This window comes from Centropristis striata, chromosome 18 (assembly GCF_030273125.1).
Source record: "Centropristis striata isolate RG_2023a ecotype Rhode Island chromosome 18, C.striata_1.0, whole genome shotgun sequence".
Lineage (NCBI taxonomy): Eukaryota > Metazoa > Chordata > Actinopteri > Perciformes > Serranidae > Centropristis > Centropristis striata.
Window position 1 is genome coordinate 34602354 of NC_081534.1, and position 20767 is coordinate 34623120.

The following is a 20767-nucleotide window of genomic DNA, read 5'->3' on the forward strand; positions in this document are numbered from 1 at the left end:
TTTTGACCTGTTGCAGCTTCAAAGTTAAAGAAAAGTAGAAAAACGTTCAATCCCGCCACATTAAAGCGAACAATGAGTCTGCATGTAAACATGGTTGCTGTTTGTTCCTGTTTGTGTCTAATGAACGTTTGATATTCCAGGTTTGTGCTCACATGTTGTTCATGTGTCTGTTTGGTGTGTAGAAAGCTCCTCCAACCAATAGCACGAGAGGAGGACCGACGGAGGTAAAGCTTAAAGCTGATTGGCTGATTGACTTCCTGCTTCCGGCATCATGTGATCCACTCTGTGTTTCCCAAAATGTGTTGTGGTCAAAGTGGATCCGAAGCCTCAAATTCAGCTTCGTTTTTTGATTTTTAATTCGACTTGAAGAAGAAAAAGGAGAAGAGAAAGTAAAAAGGCTTTGCAGGCAGGCATTTTGGGAAAGCAGCCACTGTGTGTTGTGATTGGCTGGTCACTGTGATGTCATACAAGTTCACGCCCCCTTTGTTCCAGCCTGGGACGCCCTGAGAGCGGGAGGAGGTCCGCTCGGACTCATTGGCAACAAGTATAAAAGCTCCTAACTCCACCCGCCCGGAGCACCCCAGGGTGCAGAAACAAACACGCCACGAGAAACTGCATCCACGCTAACATCTATGACGCCATAAGTCATTCTCCCCCCTCACATTAACAGGAAATACCTCTCACATTCACAAAAATACCTCTCACATTCACAGTTTTGCCTCTTACATACACAGAAAATAACTCACATTCACAAAAATACTTCTCACATTCACAGTTTTACCTCTCACATTCACAAAAATACCTCTCACATTCACAATTTTACCTCTCACATTTACAAAAAATACCTCTCACATTTACAATTTTACCTCTCACATTCACAAAAACACCTCTCACGTTCACAAAAATACCTCTCACATTCACAATTTTACCTCTCACATTTACAAAAAATACCTCTCACATTTACAATTTTACCTCTCACATTCACAAAAATACCTCTCACATTCACAGTTTTACCTCTCACATTAACAATTTTACCTCTCACATTCACAATTTTACCTCTCACATACACAGAAAATAACTTATACACAATTTTACCTCACATACGTAAAACATACCTCTCACATACTCACTCAAACTTTTTGGTGAATGTGAGAGGTAAAATTGTTAATGTGAGAGGTAAAATTGTTAATGTGAGAGGTAAAAGTGTGAACGTTAGAAGTATTGTTTGTGAATGTGAACAGCTAAATTGTGAATGTGAGAGGTAAAACTGTGAATGTGAGAGGGATTTTTGTGAATGTGAGAGGTGTTTTTGTGAATGTGAGAGGTAAAAGTGTGAATGTGAGAGGTGTTTTTGTGAATGTGAGAGGTGTTTTTGTGAATGTGAGAGGTATTTTTTGTGAATGTGAGAGGTATTTTTTTGTGAATGTGAGAGGTAAAAGTGTGAATGTGAGAGATATTTTTTGTGAATGTGAACGGCTAAATTGTGAATGTGAGAGGTAAAACTGAATTTGAGAGGTATTTTTGTGAATGTGAGAGGTGTTTTTGTGAATGTGAGAGGTATTTTTGTGAATGTGAAAGGTAAAATTGTGAATGTGAGAGGTATTTTTGTGAATGTGAGAGGTGTTTTTGTGAATGTGAGAGGTATTTTTTTGTGAATAAGAGAGGTAAAATTGTGAATGTGAGAGGTATTTTTGTGAATGTGAGAGGTAAAAGTGTGAATGTGAGAGGTAAAATTGTGAATGTGAGAGGTATTTTTGTGAATGTGAAAGGTAAAATTGTGAATGTGAGAGGTATTTTTGTTAATGTGAGAGGTATTTTTGTTAATGTGAGAGGTTTTTTTTGTTAATGTGAGAGGTATTTATTGTTAATGTGAGGGGGAGGAACGACTTATGGCCCATACGACTCCTGATAAACATCTGCCACGTTTAACGTCTGGTTTGTTTGTGTTTAATAAGAACTGATGTCATCATTTCAGTTTGCTTGTTAAAATTAACACCAAATGTTGGAGATTATAAGGAAACATGAAGTGAAACGCTGTGTTCTCGCTCCAAATATGACAACATCTGGCTTACAGACACATTAATATCTGTATATAAATATAAATATGAATATATAAAAGTGTGTCCTGAGATGAAACGATCCTTCAGCAGACAGAAGTTGAGTTTAGGGAATTTCCCGAAAGGAAAAATAAAACACTGTTTGGCATATTTTCTGCAGATATTTCTTTCTTATTTCATCAGGAAGCAGAAACGTTTAGATCATCCCACTTTAAAATAAAGGTTTCATTAGCATTCACTCATTCATTAACCCTCTGAACCCCAACGAGATGCTTCAGGGCGTTTTTTTTTATTTTTTTATGCTCTTCTTACCTTTTCCTCTCTGTGCCCTTCTGTTTCAATGCATATAAAATCTATATAAAAACAAACACAAAATGAATGGAAAAAGACAGAAAAATACAAAAAAAGGACGCAAAATGACCAGAAAAAGAAACAAAATGACCAGAAAAAGGACAGAATATTACAAAAAAGACACAAATTGACAAAAAGAAAAAGACACAAAAAACGTAAAATCACAAAAAAAGACGTAATATCAACATATAAAATCCTAAAATCTATAAAGTCCTGCAGCTCTGTGGAATCAGCAAAATCAGAACAACTTGTGTCTTTTGTGCAGAATAACACAGTTAGAATGACAGAAATCAGAAAAAAGTTGAATTTATCTGATAAATTATTATTTAAAAATGTGAATTAAATGGAATTTAGATATAAATACTTTCCCAAGTGCCCACAAGTGTCAAAAATGTGACCAAAAAATATGGAAAATTACTAAAAAAAGACACAAATTACCAAAAAAAGGACAAATTGACCAAAGAGACACAAAATTACCCCTAAAAAAGATGTATAATGACCCCAAAAGACACAAAACGACCAAAGAAAGACACAACAAGACGTCTTTGTGCAGAATAACACAGTTAGAATGACAGAAACTAGAAAAATAAGTTGAATTTATCTGATAAATTATTTGTAAAAATGTAAATAAAATGGCATTTATATATAAACACTTTTCAAAGTGTCCTGAATGTTGTAAAACAAACATTTCCTCCTCATATTAAAGTATTGTCATGTTTCCAGCCTCTCCTGTCCTCTCCTCTCAGCTCTGTGTAAACAGCCTCCCCTGTCCTGTCCTCTCCTCTCTGATCTGTGCAAACGCTTTATTTTAAATGACACATGGAGAATAAAGAGATTCTGACACTAATATCAACATTTATCACAAGTTTTGGTCACTTTTTATAACAGAAACTTTAGCAACAGATGATGCGTTCAAGGACCGTCGGAAAGTTCAAATACTGACGATAACGCCTGTTTTTACAGTTTCTTTCTACAATAAACGCTGCATTTTTGGCGTTCTTTAAAAGTATAAACAATACACAATAAACGGTGTATTTCTTGTATATATATTTTAAAGAAAACATAAATTTCAAAACGACAGAAAAGGGTTGAGGAGATTCTTCCAGGCAGCAGAGAAACTGAACTAAACCAGCTTTAATACAAGGAAGTCTCTACTTATTCAACAGGATTAGAATGTGAGGCCAAATAATTAAATAAATGAAAAGTTAATGAGAACACTATAAAACGTTTAAAAGGACGCCAGTCAAACCAACAGACAAACGTGATTTAAATACCAGAGATGAAATTTAACGAGCTGACAGACTCGAATCATTAGAAACTAACAGCAGATGTTTCTGTCTCAAACACGAAGCAGATCTCTGTTTCAGTTTCAGAGGATAAAAACCAAACGCTGCGTTGTTTACCTCCGATGGCTCAGTGTGTGTGTGGTTGGTTTAGAGAAGTGAAACAGGAAACGGCTCCACAGAGTTTCAAAATAAAGCTGCACACACCTCCTGCTGCACCGTGTGTGTGTGTGTGTGTCTGTATGTTTGTGTGTGTGTCTGTGTGCATGAGTGTGTGTCTGTATGTTTGTGTGTGTGTGTGTGTGTGTGTGTGTGTCTGTATGTTTTTGTGTGTGTCTGTGTGTGTGTGTGTGTGTCTGTGTGCATGAGTGTGTGTCCGTATGTTTGTGTGTGTGTGTGTGTGTGTGTGTATGTCTGTGTGCATGAGTGTGTGTCTGTATGTTTGTGTGTGTGTGTGTCTGTGTATGTGTCTGTGTGCATGAGTGTGTGTCTGTATGTTTGTGTGTGTGTGTCTGTGTGTGTGTGTGTCTGTGTGCATGAGTGTGTGTCTGTATGTTTGTGTGTGTGTGTGTGTGTGTATGTCTGTGTGCATGAGTGTGTGTCTGTATGTTTGTGTGTGTGTGTGTCTGTGTATGTGTCTGTGTGCATGAGTGTGTGTCTGTATGTTTGTGTGTGTGTGTGTGTGTGTGTGTGTGTGTGTGTGTGTCTGTGTGCATGAGTGTGTGTGTGTGTGTGTGTGTGTGTGTTTCTGTGCTTACATGTGTATATGTGCACACGATTGTGAATGCATGCATGTGCTTGCATCTGTGTGTGTCAATGTGTGTGCAGGAGTGCATTTGTGTGTGTGTGTGTGTTCGTGCATGAGTGTGTGTCTGTGTATGTGTGTATGTGCGTGCATGTTTTTGCATGTGTGTGTGTTTGTGCATGAGTGTGTGTCCGCGCGCCCGTGTGCATGCATGTGCTTGCGTGTGTGTGTATTAGTGTGTGTGTGTTTGTGTGTGTGTCTGTGTGTGTGTGTGTGTGTGTGTGTGTGTGTATGTCTGTGTGTGTGTGTGTGTCTGTGTGTCTGTGTGTGTCTGTGTGTGTGTGTGTGTGTGTGTGTGTGTGGTCTGCTGTTTTTCTCTCTCTGGCAGATTAAAACATTAGTTTTTTCGTCTCTAATCACAGAAACACTCTCACGTCTGTAACATTAACTGACAGATTTACTCTGATGTCTTACTTGATAAAAGTCGTCAGCATTTTTTTTGTGTTTTATTCCATTTTGCCAAAACCGACGATGAGTTATCCTCTTCTTCTTCTTCTCTAAATGTCACGTCCGATTTATTTCTCTCATCTGGTGGTTTGAGGCTGTAGAATCTGAGTCCAGACCAGAGAAACTTCTCATGGTTTGTTCTCCACGGAGCTTCTCTCTCTTTCTCCAGTTTGTCACGTTTAATGAACGTTCCAACATCTATTTATATTCATATCAGAGAAATATGCAGCATCAGACCAGAACCACTGCAGCGTGTCTTTTATAAACCGCTGGAATCAAACTATCAGCCAAACATTCATCAAATATACATGAATAAGTTTGACGTTCTGACTGAAAGAAAACTGAAATGACTAATGTTTGTTTAAAGCAGGGGTCTCAAACTCTAATTACCTGGGGGATAGTATCAAAATGACCAAAAACAGACACAAAATTACTAAAAAAAAAGAAACAAAATTACTAAAAAGACACAAAATCACCAAAAAAGATACAAAATGACAGAAAAATCACTAAATTACTTTAAAAAGACAATGACAAGAAAATGAAAATGACAAAAAAGACACAAAATTACTGAAAAAGACAGAAAATGACCTAAAAAGACACAAAATAACAAAAAAGACACAAAATTACTAAAAAAAAGAAGACACAAAATGACCAAAAAAGACACAAAATGACTAAAAAAAGACACAAAATGACCAAAAAAGACACAAAATGACTAAAAAAAAGACACAAAATGCCAAAAAAAGACACAAAATTACTAAAAAAAAGATACAAAATGACCAAAACAGACACAAAACTACAAAAAAGACACAAAATTACTAAAAAAAGACACAAAATGACCAAAAAAGACACAAAATTACTAAAAAAAAAGACACAAAATGAGCAAAAAAGACACAAAATGAGCAAAAAAAGACTCAAAATGACAGAAAAAAAAAAATTACCCAAAAAAGTAATTAAAGGGACCTTCCACACACAACACGGTAAAGTGCCATTCATATAAAACTCACATTAAACTTTCATATCAAGGTGGGGGCCACAACATATCGTCACGAGGGCCACAATTGGCCCGCGGGCCACTAGTTTGAGACCCATGGTTTAAACCATGGTGAAGAAAAAAACAATGAGAGAAGGAAAAAAATCATCATCATGCACTTGAAGAAGAAGATTGAAATGTGTAGAAAAAAGTAACTTTTAGAGTCGATAAAGTCGCCTGTGAGATGTGTTAAAATTCACATTAATGACATAAAAGCAGATTATTATGAAACAATAGTTGTAGCAGCTTCTACCAAGAACATCTCCGTTGTGTGTCTGAGGATTTTAGTTCTGCTGAAGCTTAAATATTGAGATTATTGATCATTTTCTGACGTGATGAGATTCAGCTTGTAGCTGCAGAAACTGTTGAAAGGAAGAAAGTTCCTCTGAGGATCTTTCTAAAAGTTACTTTATTCTCCACATTCTGACTTGTTCTTGACCTGCAGGATAATAAAACCCACATAAAGTGACAGAGACATGGAGCAGCATGTTGTATTGTTGCTACTTGATATTAAAAGAGTCATAAATCAGCTGTTTCATGACGGAGCTTTATTGGTCATATTTTGGCCCAGTGTTCAGTATGAACTGACTCTGAATATTGTCTTTGTAAATAATACAGTGAGTGTTACAGGACAAGAGATCCATCAGGTTCTGTTATGATCCCAGAATACATTTGGAAAAGTTCTTCATTGAAACCACGAGCTCAATGTATTGACCTGATCATGGAAAAGATTATTCGACAACTTTCTTTCTTTCAGTTTCTTGTTTATTTTAATGTCTGGGTCAACTAAAGGCTCATTTGTTTGGACAAATATAATAATAATAACGAGAATAGCTGATAAGAGTTTAATTTAAGAGCTGATATCTGGACATTTAACATGGTTTTATTGGTGATGATTTTGGTTATTATCATCTTTCCAAGATACTGTAGATGTAAAATTACCAAAAAAAGACACATAATTATCAAAATAGAAACAAATTGACCAAAAATAGATGTAAAAATGATCAAAAAAGACACCTTTTTAAAAAATAGAAACAAAATGACCAATAATTGATGCACAAATTACCAAAAAAAGACAAAAAATATTTAAATAAAAAACAAATTGACCAAAAATAGATGTAAAAATTACCCAAAAAGAGAAAAAATATTGAAATAGAAATAAAATTACCAAAAATTGATGTAAAAATGACTAAAACGACACAAAAATGACCAAAAATGGATGTAAAAATTACCAAAAAGACAAAATTATCGAAATAGAAACAAATTGACCACGATAGATTTAAAAATGACAAAAAACATTTTTACCTTACCTAACCTTACCTTACCTTACCTTACCTTACCTTACATTACCTTACCTTACCTTAGCTTACCTTACCTTACCATACTTTACCTTACCTCACCTTACCTAACCTTACCTTACCTTACCTTACCTTACCTTACCTTAGCTTACCTTACTTTACCTTACCATACTTTACCTTACCTTACCTTACCTTACCTTAGCTTACGCTACCTTACGTTACCTTACCTTACCTTACCTTACCTTAGCTTACGCTACCTTACGTTACCTTACCTTACCTTAGCTTACCTTACCTTACCTTACCTTACCTTACCTTACCTTACCTTACCATACTTTACCTTACCTTACCTTACCTTACCTTAGCTTACGTTACCTTACGTTACCTTACCTTACCTTACCTTACCTTAGCTTACCTTACCTTACCTTACCTTACCTTACCTTACCTTAGCTTACCTTACCTTAGCTTACGTTACCTTACCTTACCTTACCTTACCTTACCTTACCTTACCTTACTTTACCTTACCTAACCTTACCTTACCTTACCTTACCTTAGCTTACGTTACCTTACGTTACCTTACCTTACCTTACCTTACTTTACCTTACCTTACCTTACCTTACCTTACTTTACCTTACCTAACCTTACCTTACCTTACCTTACCTTAGCTTACCTTACCTTACCTTACCTTACCTTACCTTACCTTAGCTTACCTTACCTTACCTTACCTTACCTTAGCTTACCTTACCTTACCTTACCTTACCTTAGCTTACCTTACCTTACCTTACCTTAGCTTACCTTACCTTACCTTACCTTACCTTAGCTTACCTTACCTTACCTTACCTTACCTTAGCTTACCTTACCTTACCTTACCTTACCTTAGCTTACCTTACCTTACCTTAGCTTACCTTACCTTACCTTACCTTACCTTAGCTTACCTTACTTTACCTTACCAAAAGGCACTTTATAGTGATATTGACTCATATCGTGGGCTGTAACTGTGAGACATTTGATGTTTTTGTCTGCAAACAGACAAACTGTTGAAAAGGAACAACATGTGTCCACAGTGTTGGACTTTTTCCAGCTGTGTTCCTACATGTTCTGTTCGGACCCGCTCAGGACCCGTAACCACCAGCACTGATTGCTGCTCGTCCACTCTAAGTGGATCTGTCTCTCCGACTCTGAGCAGAATCTCTAGACGTCGTCTGGCGTTTTTCATCCCAGTTGTGTGTTCCAATAAAAATAAGCAGTGAAACCCTCAGTCTTGGTTCAAGGCCGTTTTTATTTGCTGCTATTGTCATCTGGACTCCAGAACACTTCTCGCAACTCAAGAAACAACGTCCGCTGGGGAGAAATTATATTTCAGGATCCTCCCAACAAATCTCTGTTAATCATCCCTATTAGCGTAGATTCACAGTTTTTATCCATCTGGTGACATTTAACATCATAGTTGATCTCTTCTGAAAAGTGCACAAAAACATCATGAAATCTAAAGCTGTATTAGTTGGTTTTGGGTCATGTTTGCCACTTGGGGGCAGCAGAAACTATCCGTCAGCACGAATCTGACATATCGTCACCTTTTGGGTTGTTTTGGTGAACATCTTAGCAAGAAAGCTGCCTGTTTAAACATCCAGCAGACACAGAGCAGCAATCATCTGCCTGCTGTGGTCAGAAACAAAATGATCAGAGACAGAACCGGTCCAAAAACAACCATCTGACACAAGAGATAAACCAGTGTCAGGGCCGAGGGGAGCTTGTGTCCCCTTTCACATGACACGCATTCATTTGATCCACTGTTTATGTAAAAACAGTGATTATTGCAGCTTTAACCCTGTGGAGTGTCCAAAAGCTCCAAATAATCCAGACTTGTTGACTCCATCAGACTAGAAAACAAAGCAGCGTGGAGCCCTACTGTAAATTTACCTCTAAAGTTCTGGCTGTAAACTCCATGAGGCCAGTTTCAGTTTGATGATGATATACCAAGTAAAACTGGAGACAAGCTCAAATAGATTTAGTATCAAATGATAGAACTGGATGGAACCCTCTTATATGTTAGATTTGACACCTTTGGTCACATTTGACACATTTAAAATTATTTATTGAGCATGATAGTGTTTTGAACGTTAAAAAAAGATTCAAAATCACATTTTATGTTGGACTAAAGGACTAAAAAAGACACAAAATGCCCCCAAAAAACACAAAATGACAAAAAAAAAGACTCAAAAAGACTCAAAAAGACACAAAATGACAAAAAAAGACACAAAATTCCCCCCCAAAAACACAAAATGCCCAAAAAAAGACTCAAAAAGACTAAAAACGACACAAAATGACAAGTGAAATGAATGAAAAGACATGAAAAGGATTCAGAAATGGACTAAATAGACCCAAAACTCAATAAAGTTAAATTCTAGAACGTCATGTTTGTTTTTCCGATTGATGATCTTTATTTTGATGTTTTTTTACATTGTGACATCGTGTTTTGGAGAAGTTTGTGACGATTTATTTTGTCAAAACTTGGTTGGTTGGTTGGTTGAGGTTTGGTAAAAAGAACTGTGTTAGGCCAACCTGGTCTCACAGGAATCTGTGAAATAGCCATGGAATCACTCAAATTTCAGTGAAACTGACACGGATTTTGCTACAATGCAAGTTAATGAATGATAATAGAATAGTAATTGAATTCCATGGATATTTTTTCCTATTGGTTTGTTCCAAGTCACGTGACTTTCAAGGTCCCGGCGGTCAGAACAAAAAACATGGCGGACAGTTCTCTCATTTTTAGTGAAAAAATCTATATTTTTACTTAGTTACTGCATAAAAAAGGATTTTGATTACATTTCTAGCAAGAAATATATGTTTTATTTTCTAAATATTTACTCGGTGAGCGAAGATATCACCAGAAAAAGACGATCCGCTCTGTTTTATTTTGAAATCTCCCTGATCCTCTGTGTATTTAACGGATCAAACCTTGGCCCATTACATGCCTTGTGTCTGATTATTATTATTATTATTCTGTTGCAGCGGGAGACACTAATGTTGACAAAGTGACGACTTACAATCAGATTTGTCCGCTGTTTTATTTTGTAATCTACCGGATGTGGTGCGATCTCATTGAATCGCGCTTCACTGTAAATGCTCCGGACTCTGCTCTCCTGTTTTAGTTAAAATATCTTCATTAAACAAACATTGTTGTCTTTTTTTAGCATAGATAATATACATACAGTATAATTATTTATTAGACAGTGTGTGATATTCGATATATTGGGTAGAAATATGTTTTCACAACCCTAATACGGAAGAACTACAACTATGGTGCTGATGTCTACATAAGTACTGAAGAGAGGTCTAGGGAGTTGTAGTTTTTTTAATGAAACAGGTTTTCCCCTAAAATTGGAAGTTGGAAATACTTAATTAGTGGCTTTCCAGGGGTTTGAGGGGATGTCAATCACATTTTTGGCATCAGACTTTAAATATTGTCTTGTTCAATGGGGGATTTGTTATTTTTTCAGCATATCCTGAAGCCCCCCCACTCCCACCCCTTAGTGACTATGCTCACATTATAGTCCATGTCAACACCTTTCTATAACAGTAGGTCTCATGTCTGGAACCCTTTTTGTCCCTTAGTTATAATCATTTAAATATGCCCCAGGGTTAAGGTTCAAAGGTCAATATCTCAAAGCAAGAATATTATAGAACCTTGAAATTGATATATGTTACTCTCCAGGCCAAGACCTTTCCGGTGATGTATTTGTATTAGCACTCAGAGCACTCAAAGTGCTGTCAGAATCTAAGCCTGTTAGGGCAGATGTCCAGGGCTTAAGAAACGCTCCTTCCATGCAAAACTTTCTACATATTTCTCAAGTGAAACTTCTCAGGAGATCCGTTGAGACATTCCTGTAACATGCAGGATGTTGTTCAGTCGTTCCAGCTGAGTGAAGCGAATGGTTGCTTCCAATGAAAACAGACAACATATTATCAGTTATATTATACTTCATACACTAAGCGCAGGACTCTCTGTCTCCGTCTGAGTCTCCATCTGCCTCTCATCGTATAGTTTCCAGATGTTTGAGGTCGGAGAATCCCTCCAGCTCACAGCATGTAGTTCATGACCAGAGGTTTCACCCCGACCTCCCCCTCAGCTCCTATCTGTCCTGAAGTGCACTCTGAGGGGGGAACACAGCGATCTGTCTTCCAGGGGAGTTATAGGAACACAAACATGATATCAGGGTTCCTGTACTGCAGTAGTTCTCAACCTTTTTGAGTCGTGACCCCCAATTTAACATGCATGTTGTCTGCAACCCCCAGCCACCCCCAAAAAGACAAAATGATAAAAAAGACACAAAATGACAAAAAAGACAAAAAATGACTTAAAAAAGACCCAAAAAGACACAAAATAACTAAAAACACACACAAAATGACAAAAAAAGACACAAAATGACCAAAAAAAGGAAACAAAATGACCAGAAAAAGACACAAAATGACCAAAAAAGACACAAAATGACTAAAAAACACACAAAATGACCAAAAAAATACACAAAATGACTAAAAAAAGGAAACAAAGTGACCAAAAAAGACACAAAATTAACAAAAAAGACACATAATTACCAAAAAAAAGGAAACAAAATGACCAAAAAAGACACAAAATTACTAAAAAAGACACAAAATTACCAAAAAGACACAACATGACCAAAAAGACACAAAATTACCAAAAAAAGGAAACAAAAGGACCAAAAAAGACACAAAATGGCTAAAAAAGACACAAAATTACAAAAAAAGATACAAAATTACAAAAAAAATACACAAAATTACCAAAAAAAAAGACATTCAATGACCAAAAAGACTAAAACACATGAACACATTAACACAGTGGAGACAGAGCTGACTTCCAGAATGATTTGGCGACCCCCAGAAATCATCTCGCGACCCCAATTGGGGCCGGGACCCCACGGTTGAGAATGGTCCCTGTAGAGGAGCAGCTGCTAGGGGCTGGGGGCAGGATCACTGCTCTCAGAGTGGATATTCAGGGACCCAGGAGTCAGGAGAGTCGTGACTGTGGCCCCCGCCAGCACACAGCTATCACATGGCCCCCAGCTTTAAGGGGACCAGAGACCCCGTCTGGACAAAGAGCAGAGATTGAGCTCCTGTTGGTGCCAGGAGCTGACAAGCCTTTGGCTGCTCAGAGAGATAAATGACTAAACTCTGATGGTACCAGAGGGCCAGCACACACACACACACACACACACACACACACACACACTGTGTGTTTGATTTGGCCTCGTTGCTAAACATGATTGCCTTGGCCTGGTTTTCACAAGAAAGTCCCACATTAGTATAAATTTCAAATGACATTTTTTAGACAACATTATTATTGTTTGCTCAGTTCACAGCTGCAAGACCTGTAAAAGTCCCCGAGAAGCCTTGAATTATGGGGGCGGTCCTGGATTAACCTTAGAATGTAATCAAACAACTGAACGGACATTATCAGCGGTTATCAGGGCCCAGTTAAAGCCTGCTCCACCTGCTGGTAGGCCAGTTAAAGCCTGCTCCACCTGCTGGTAGGCCAGTTAAAGCCCGCTCCATCTGCTGGTAGGCCAGTTAAAGCTCGCTCCACCTGCTGGTAGGCCAGTTAAAGCCCGCTCCACCTGCTGGTAGGCCAGTTAAAGCCCGCTCCACCTGCTGGTAGGCTAGTTAAAGCCCGCTCCACCTGCTGGTAGGCCAGTTAAAGCCCGCTCCACCTGCTGGTAGGCCAGTTAAAGCTCGCTCCACCTGCTGGTAGGCCAGTTAAAGCCCGCTCCACCTGCTGGTAGACCAGTTAAAGCCCGCTCCACCTGCTGGTAGGCCAGTTAAAGCCCACTCCACCTGCTGGTAGGCCAGTTAAAGCCCGCTCCACCTGCTGGTAGGCCAGTTAAAGCCCGCTCCACCTGCTGGTAGGCCAGTTAAAGCCCGCTCCACCTGCTGGTAGGCCAGTTAAAGCCCGCTCCACCTGCTGGTAGGCCAGTTAAAGCCCGCTCCACCTGCTTGTAGGCCAGTTAAAGCCTGCTCCACCTGCTGTTAGGCCAGTTAAAGCCTGCTCCACCTGCTTGTAGGCCAGTTAAAGCCCGCTCCACCTGCTGGTAGGCCAGTTAAAGCATGCTCCACCTGCTGGTAGGCCAGTTAAAGCCCGCTCCACCTGCTGGTAGGCCAGTTAAAGCCCGCTCCACCTGCTGGTAGGCCAGTTAAAGCCTGTCCACCTGCTGGTAGACCAGTTAAAGCCCGCTCCACCTGCTGGTAGGCCAGTTAAAGCTTGCTCCACCTGCTTGTAGGCCAGTTAAAGCCCGCTCCACCTGCTGGTAGGCCAGTTAAAGCATGCTCCACCTGCTGGTAGGCCAGTTAAAGCCCGCTCCACCTGCTGGTAGGCCAGTTAAAGCCCGCTCCACCTACTGGTAGGCCAGTTAAAGCCTGTCCACCTGCTGGTAGACCAGTTAAAGCCCGCTCCACCTGCTGGTAGGCCAGTTAAAGCCTGCTCCACCTGCTGTTAGGCCAGTTAAAGCCTGCTCCACCTGCTTGTAGGCCAGTTAAAGCCCGCTCCACCTGCTGGTAGGCCAGTTAAAGCCTGCTCCACCTGCTGGTAGGCCAGTTAAAGCCTGCTCCACCTGCTGGTAGGCCAGTAGGTCGTAATCAGTGATGGGTTCTTAGTGGCCTTTGTTCAACGTTGTAATACTTTTGGATTTTTCATCAGTTTTAGTTTTAATTTCGTTGTGATTTTTTTGTTTTCAAATTCAGTTAATTTTAATTAGTTTTAGAGTGAGTTTGCTAGTTTTCATTAGTTTTTATTTTTTGGAAAATGCTTAGTTTTAGTTTAGTTTCTATTAGTTTTAGTTTTAGTATTTATTAGTTTTTATTAGTTGTAGTTGTAGTTTAGTTTTTATTAGTTGTAGTTTAGTTTTTATTAGTTTTAGTTTAGTTTTTATTAGTTTTAGTTTAGTTTTTATTAGTTGTAGTTGTTTTGTAATGGGGTATTTGTTGGGTGTCAGATTCAATAAGGTCACAATAAATGTTTCCTTTATTTCCTTTGTCTGATCCATCTCAGCCCCAATAAGTTTATTAAGTCATAAAACCAGAGAGATGAAATAGATTTCATATCAACTGAAAGGTTACATATGAAAAAGTTGACAAAGAAGAAAACGAAGGACATTTTCACTATAATTTTAGTTAGTTTTGTACCTCAAAATTGTACTTGTACAGCACTTGAGTAATACATCACTGCTTACTACTATAACACCTTAACTTCCGGCCTTTGTGTGCATTTATTTGACTTTTTAAACTATTTTTTATAACACCTAACCAGGAAGTTTTTTGCCCTAACCTTAGAGAAGTAGTTTTGTAGCATAATCGTAAGGAAACTTCAACTTTTTAACAAACATAACCACTTAAGTTTTCAGTAAGCGGCAGTTGAATGGGCTGAATGAGCCCAGTGAATCATCTGATACTGTTAGAAACTGGTGTGGATTCTGGAGAAAGAGAGTTGATGGTTGAATCTGATTGCGATAACGTCATGTTGTGTCCTCTGTTAGTGCTGATGACCTGGGAATGAAACCAGCAATCAGCTGTTTCCAGACTCACAGACTACACTCTGTGGCTAATGTTGCTGTTCTTCCATTGGTCAGAAGTCAGCAGTTGCAGCTTGCTCCTTGGCTAACCCTGATGGAAACCTTCAAGTACTCATCAAGGGAGTCCACTTTAATATCTGTCTGCTGCACACATTGTTATCCCGTCATGGGGAAAAACCTACAGCCGTCAATGTGACAGCATTGGTTAAAGCTCTGTTTTTAACCCATAAGAACCCAGACCTATTTATCATTGAAGGAAGATTATGGGGGATTATACCACAGACCAAGTGGACCGCACATTTATGATTTAAAAAAAAAAATATATCCGTAAATGTCAAAGATTTGTGATGTGACATACAAGTTACAATGGGTATTTATGGTTTTTATGTTTCTAATATTTCTTATTTAATGAAAGAAAATAGACACATTTTCTGCTTACAGAAACACAAATTTACCTTTTTCGTCGCATCGCCACAACATTTGTCAAAATTGTGACATTAATAGTGCTGTTTAACAATACATTATTTGTCAGATTTGTTTTTAATTAACAAAATAATAACACATCAATAATAAATAAAAACAAATAACCATGTGCCTTTTTGTTTGCATCTCCATAGCATAAATATAGCAAAAGTTTGACTTTAATTTGTTCAGGAAATATGGTCAGAACAAGTTAAATCCAATAAAGGGCACCCTATTAACAGATTAAAATTGTTAAATGGGTTTAAACTTAGCCTGGTAACAAAAAATAAGCTTTTTGAAATAACACATCATCACATTTTGGAGAAGTCACTTCCTGTTAAAGTCACATGACCACCACACCAGGTGTTGAGTATACGTCGCTTAGGGATTTAATGAGTTAATGTGAAGCATAAAGATGAATATGGGAGATTATAGAAGATTTAAAGTGTTTGTCACCCATGGGTTCTTATGGGTTAACCCTTAATAGGACACTCATTGAAATACTTGCAAATTCCAAATTTCAACCCTAGAGAATACTGGAGTTTACAAGATTAAAGTGGCAAATCTACGAGAACAAAATGTGCAGATTTATGAGGTTTAAAGTGGTGAATCTGCAAGAAAATAGTTGCTTTTTTCCACTTTTTTCCTCGTAAATCTGTGACTTTTTTCACGCAGATTTGCCACTTTAAAGCTCGTAAATCTGCAACTTTTTTTCTTGTAGATTTGACACTTTAATCTAGTAAATTTGCAACTTTTTTCTCGTAATATAACCTCTAATATGCCGTCATATTCAAGTTCTCCTCGTGCAAGTCACTGAAGAATAACTCTGTTTGTACGACTGTTTCTTGCAGATTTTCTATTTTAATTTTAATTTTTACATCGGAAGTCAAGGTCAATAAAGTGAATATTATTATATTATTATCATACTGATTGGTCAGATGTCATGGTGTCTGTGACGTAGTAAAACAAAACTGCTTTGTGTCCATTAATCCTGTTAACCTTCTGGAGTCTCCAAAAGCACCAAAGCATGGCTTCTTCATCACATTCAGACATAAAAACAAAGCAGACCAAAAAAAGACACAAAATGAGAAAAAAAGACACAACAGACACAAAATTACCAAAAAAGACACAAATGACCAAAAAAAGACACAAAATAACTAAAAAAGACACAACAACAGACACAAATTACCAAAAAAAGACACAAAATAACTAAAAAAGACACAACAACAGGCACAAAATTACCAAAAAAGACACAAAAAAGACACAAATGACCAAAAAAAGACACAAAATAACTAAAAAAGACACAACAGACACAAAATTACCAAAAAAGACACAAATGACCAAAAAAAGACACAAAATAACTAAAAAAGACACAACAACAGACACAAAATCACCAAAAAAGACACAAATGACCAAAAAAAGACACAAATGACCAAAAAAAGACACAACAACAGGCACAAAATTACCAAAAAAGACACAAAAAAGACACAAATGACCAAAAAAAGACACAAAATAACTAAAAAAGACACAACAACAGACACAAAATTACCAAAAAAGACACAAATGACCAAAAAAAGACACAAAATAACTAAAGACACAACAACGGACACAAAATTACCAAAAAAGACACAAAAAAACACAAATGACCAAAAGAAGACACAAAATAACTAAAAAAGACACAACAGACACAAAATTACCAAAAAAGACACAAATGACCAAAAAAAGACACAAAATAACTAAAAAAGACACAACAACAGACACAAAATTACCAAAAAAGACACAAAAAAGACACAAATGACCAAAAAAAGACACAAAATAACTAAAAAAGACACAACAGACACAAAATTACCAAAAAAGACACAAAAAAGACACAAATGACCAAAAAAAGACACAAAATAACTAAAAAAGACACAACAACAGACACAAAATTACCAAAAAAGACACAAATGACCTAAAAAAGACACAAAATAACTAAAAAAGACAAAACAACAGACACAAAATTACCAGAAAAGACACAAAAAAAGACACAAATGACCAGAAAAAGACACAAAATAACTAAAAAAGACACAACAACAGACACAAATGACCAAAAAAAGACACAAAATTACCAAAAAAGACACAAATGACCAAAAAAAGACACAAAATAACTAAAAAAGACACAACAGACACAAAATAACTAAAAAAGACACAACAGACACAAAATTACCAAAAAAGACACAAATGACCAAAAGAAGACAAACAAAGCCTGATCTTTGCTGATTATCTGGAATAACTCCATGTGGTTCTACGACCAAACAGAGAGACACGGGGACCAGTTAGATCTCCACTGAAGTTACCAGATATAGTTCTTCACCTGGTGAAGGGTTAAGGTTTCCAGAAGGTGCTTCTCGTCCTTTTTCTTTCTGCACCACATACTGTTAGAGCTACATGATAGGAATCATCTGCTACTTGATCTGGGCGTCTGCTGCTGGTTTACCATCTCATACCATCATTTGTTTTCACCACCAGTGCCAGTATAGCCGGAGGGCCTTATTCAAATAGGATGCAGAACACGCTCCAGACCAAGCATCACCATTATAGTTCAGTCAAAGGAAACCTGTTTTCAGCTTCTTCATATTTTCGTTGGCGCCCGCGACAGAACAATGAGAACCACCTCGAATCTTTGCACCTCCAACAGCCTGCACTGCAGAAACTGAACTCTAACTCAGATCTAAAATAAATATGTCAGATCAAGAGGACACGTACCTTATTAATGTCTGATCAGATAGTTCTTCTTAGTCAGCAGTTTTTATGTTCCACTGCTTCACTTGTTTGAAGTGTTTTGGTCCTTAATGATCTAAATTACAGCTTGTTACTGAGATTTTATCACCTATACTGAGTAAATACATGCTGGGAACTAGAATATCAACAGTTACAAAGCTGTTTCACCAAAACTTACAACTATAAAGTCATTTTGTATCATTTTGTGTGTTTGTTTTAGTAATTTTGTGTCTTTTTTAGTAATTTTGTGTCTTTTTTAAGTTATTTTATGTTTTTTTTGGTCATTTTGTGTCTTTTTTTAGTCATTTTGTGTCTTTTTTAGTCATTTTGTGTCTTTTTTTAAGTCATTTTGTGTCTTTTTTGGTCATTTTGTGTCTTTTTTTAGTCATTTTGTGTCTTTCTTTAGTCATTTTGTGTCTTTTTTAGTCATTTTGTGTCTATTTTAATCATTTTGTGTCTTTTTTAGTCATTTTGTGGGTTTTTTTTAAGTCATTTTGTGTCTTTTTTTAGTCATTTTGTGTCTTTTTTGGTCATTTTGTGTCTTTTTTTAGTCATTTTGTGTCTTTTATTAGTCATTTTGTGTCTTTTTTAGTCATTTTGTGTTTTTATTTGTCATTTTGTGTCTTTTTTTAGTCATTTTGTGTCATTTTGTGTCTTTTTTAGTCATTTTGTGTCTTTTTTTTGTCACTTTATGTATTTTTTTAGTCATATGGATAAAATTGCTATTTTAAAGTCATAATTTCTTATTTCAAGCATAGCTAAGAAATCACAACGTGTCGTTTTTTCGTCATTTTGTGTATTTTTGTTTTTTTTTCGTCATTTTGTGTCATTTTGTGTCATTTTGTGTCTTTTTTAGTCACATATATACAACTGCTATTTCAAAGTAATAATTTCTTATTTCAAGCATAACTAAGAAATCATAACTTTGACATAATTTGAGCCTTGGAATCAATAGTTTTATGATCAATGAACCAATAGAAGTGTGTATTGTTGTGTAGTGTGTATGTCATTAACTAGTACATTGGCACAGAGCTGTAAACTTGATATTTAAACATTTAACATGAAACATTTAACAACAACAATAAAAAAAGTCACTTGTTATCAGTTAGAATACACTAATTCTAAGGTATTTGTGGGTTCATTGAGATTAGATATTTTTACTGGTTTTGGAAAGTCTTGACAAGCCAACTTTTCTTGTTCCGTAAGCAGATAATTTTACTATTTTTAAGCAAAATTCACCTCATTTTTGTACTTTTTTCTTCTTTTAGAGAGGTGTCTTTTTGCAGTGTGTTGATTGTGTACCACCCGTCTCTCCTGTGCTCCCCATCATGTTCTCTGAAGTGGAACCAAAACATATCTGCAGCTAAACCCTGACATTAGCGGAGAGCTTTCAAGACCCAAATACCAGTCTAGCAGCATGACAATAATAGTATCCAAACAGAGCACTTTTTGTAGTTGTCTCTCCAGATCAGGTATGCACACATTCTGAAGAGTGATCTCTGGATGAAGTGAAAAATGAAATCAAAATATGCCTTTATAAATGAGGCTGCTGTTGGACGGCTTCACTAGGCCTCCCTGTTTTATTCTCTGGCTCTGAAACTCTTTGGATTGCAAAAGGCCCTGAGAGGAAAGGACGCCAGAGCAACCAGAGAAAAACACCAGACCACCACCAGATTGCCTGGCACGCAGCGTAGTTCTCTGTTCGAAAGTTAACACAGACCTGTGACAAGATATAAATAGAAAGACCAAAAAAGACACAAAATGACAAAAAAAAAGACACAAAATGAGAAGACAGAATAACCAAAAAAACCCACAGAAGACACAAAATGACCAAAAAAGACACAAAATAACTAATAAAGACACAACATCAGACACAAAATTACCAAAAAGACACAAATGACCAAAAAATATACAAAATAACTAATAAAGACACAACAACAGACACAAAAGTACCAAAAAAGACACAAATGACCCAAAAAGACACAAAATGAGAAGACAGAATAACCAAAAAGAAACAACAACAGACACAAAATTACCAAAAAAGACCAAAAAAAGACACAAAATAACTAAAAAAAGACACAGCAGACACAAAAATACCAAAAAGACACAAATTACCAAAAAAGACACAAAAAAGACACAAATGACCAAAAAAGACACAAAATGAGAAGACAGAGTAACCAAAGAAACCCACAGAAGACACAAAATGACCAAAAAAAAGAGACACAAAATAGCTAAAAAATACGCAACAACAGACACAAAATTACCAAAAAAGACACAAATTACCAAAAAAGACACACAATTACAAAAAAAAAGAAACAAAATAACTAAAAAAGGCACAAAAAGACATGAAAAGGACTAAAAAATGGACAAACTAGCCGTATACGACTCCACAGAGTAAATATAAGAGAATCCATTGGGAAAGTGACATGAGATTACATGTTTCCTGCTCTGGTATTTACTGAAACGCATGTGCTGGCCTGTGCCACCGATCAGTCCTCAATAATCAATTTCAAGTGCTATTTTCTCGATCGCATCAGAACCTTGACAACATGCGGTCCCCATCCACAGATGGACCGAGCTCACTCGCTGACCCAACCATGGAATTTCAAGTCTCAAACTGTGTTCGACAGATGTCTGATTCAGACTTCATGAACCCTTTTTGATGTTTGCACAAGTAACACATTTTGTAGACGG

At 37.0% G+C, this 20767-nt stretch overlaps 1 protein-coding gene across 1 annotated transcript in view; it reads left to right on the forward strand.

Moving 5' to 3' along the window:
* Positions 1-20767, forward strand: part of adgrg6 (adhesion G protein-coupled receptor G6) — a 108354-nt gene that overhangs the window by 85700 nt on the left and 1887 nt on the right. The window lies entirely within an intron of this gene.